General features: G+C 41.9%; 1 non-coding gene across 1 annotated transcript; it reads left to right on the forward strand.

The window, feature by feature from the left end:
• The first annotated feature begins 280 nt into the window (after positions 1-280).
• LOC118480844 lies at positions 281-387 on the forward strand. The gene has a single exon (XR_004863825.1). It is a non-coding gene; the product is annotated as a small nucleolar RNA R71 (small nucleolar RNA).
• Positions 388-1,760: the final 1,373 nt, after the last annotated feature.

Here is a 1,760-nt window from a genome sequence, read left to right on the forward strand (position 1 = left end):
GACTGTTTTTGTCATTTCTAACTTTTTGATTTTTGAAGAAAGGGCCTCGATTTGGGCTTGTAAAGAAGTGCTTTCATCAACCTTATGGGCGCCCGGGGCAATAGATTTATTGCCTCGGGGAGTGTGCCACTGAAAATTGGTTTGAGCAATTTCCTCAATTTGATTGTATATTTCATGTGGGCGGCGATTACCTAAAAGTCTCCCGGAGCTAGAGTCAAGTGTTTGTCTTGTGTGTGGCAACAACTCATTGTAGAAAGTGGATACTTGTTGCCATACCGCAAGACCGTGATGAGGACACTTTCGCAATAGCTCCTTGAACCTTTCCCAAGTTTCATATAAGGATTCCCCATCCTCTTGTGAATATGTATTAATTTCAGTCATTAATTTAGTCGTTTTAGCGGGAGGGAAATACTTATATAGAAATTTTTGGGCTAGTTCATCCCAGGTGTTTACCGAACCAACTGGGAGGGCGTTGAGCCAAGCTTTTGCTCGGTCTTTTAGTGAAAATGGAAACATTCGAAGGCGGATGGCGTCATTTGATGCTCCATTGATCCGAAAGGTATCACATATTTCTAAGAAATTAGTAATATGTAGATGGGGATCCTCGTCCGCAAGACCATGGAAGGTTGCGGAGTTTTGAATCATTTGTATCAAATGTGGCCGAAGTTCGAAGTTGTTAGCTTCAACATTCGGTGCATTGATAGCAGCGCCGAGATTACCCACGGTGGGTCGTAGGTAATCCATGAGGGTACGTTGGTCCGCCATTGGAAGTGGGTCCCCCGAAACCTTCTCTTGGTTTTTAGGTTTAAGTCTTTTTCTGAGAAAGCGTTCGGGTTCTTCTAGAGGTTCTTTTATGTCTCTACTAGAACTGGAGCTCATACACTACGTGGAAGGTTCAGATGTGGTGTCCGGTTCCAAGTCCTGCAATAAAAACAGAAAAGAACGTTGGTCAGGAAGTTCACCACGGCCCCGTGCTCAGTGAACACGGCCCGTGGTCGGAGATACAGCGATTGTTTTCCGGATCCCTGTTACTGGAAAGTTGGACACGGCCCCGTGTAGCACCGATACGGCCCTGTGCTCAGCTCTCTGTAACTCGGAAAATAAAAACTGCCAGTGACACTGCTGGGCACGGCCCGTGTCCGACCAGGCACGACCCGTGCTGAGCTCTGCAGAAGCTGAAAAATTAAGAAAATCCTAAAAAAAATTAAAAATAAAATAGAAAAAATGATTTGGCCGCTGATTCCTAACTTTCTTAAAATCCTTGTGTCCCCGGCAGCGGTGCCAAAAACTTGATGCGTGTCAGTGTGTATATGTTTTAGATGTATATTTTAAGCCCTTTTTACACTTTTTAGCTAAGTTTTAAATTTATAAATACGATATTCACTAACACTAAACACACATATGGGCAAGTGCACCCATCGTGGACTTATTATAGTGTTGGTAAGATACCGAGGTCGTCCAAGGACACAAGAGCTTTTAGTACCGATTTATCCTCAACGTCTAATCAAATCAAAATGTTAGAAAAATATTTTTAAACTAGAAAAATAAAACTAACTAAAATGCTGAAAAAGAAAATAAAAGTAAAAACAGATAGACAAGATGAATCACTTGGATCCAACTCGTGTGTAGTGTATCCTTTGATTATTTTCGCACTTTTGCATTTATTTAAGAGATTATCTTAGTTATTGTAGTAGGCCCCTCTTTTGAAGGTGACGTTACCCTCAACCCAGTAGTTTGAGTCAGCAAGGATACAATCCTAA

This window comes from Helianthus annuus, chromosome 7, assembly GCF_002127325.2.
Source record: "Helianthus annuus cultivar XRQ/B chromosome 7, HanXRQr2.0-SUNRISE, whole genome shotgun sequence".
NCBI classification, from domain to species: Eukaryota; Viridiplantae; Streptophyta; class Magnoliopsida; order Asterales; family Asteraceae; genus Helianthus; species Helianthus annuus.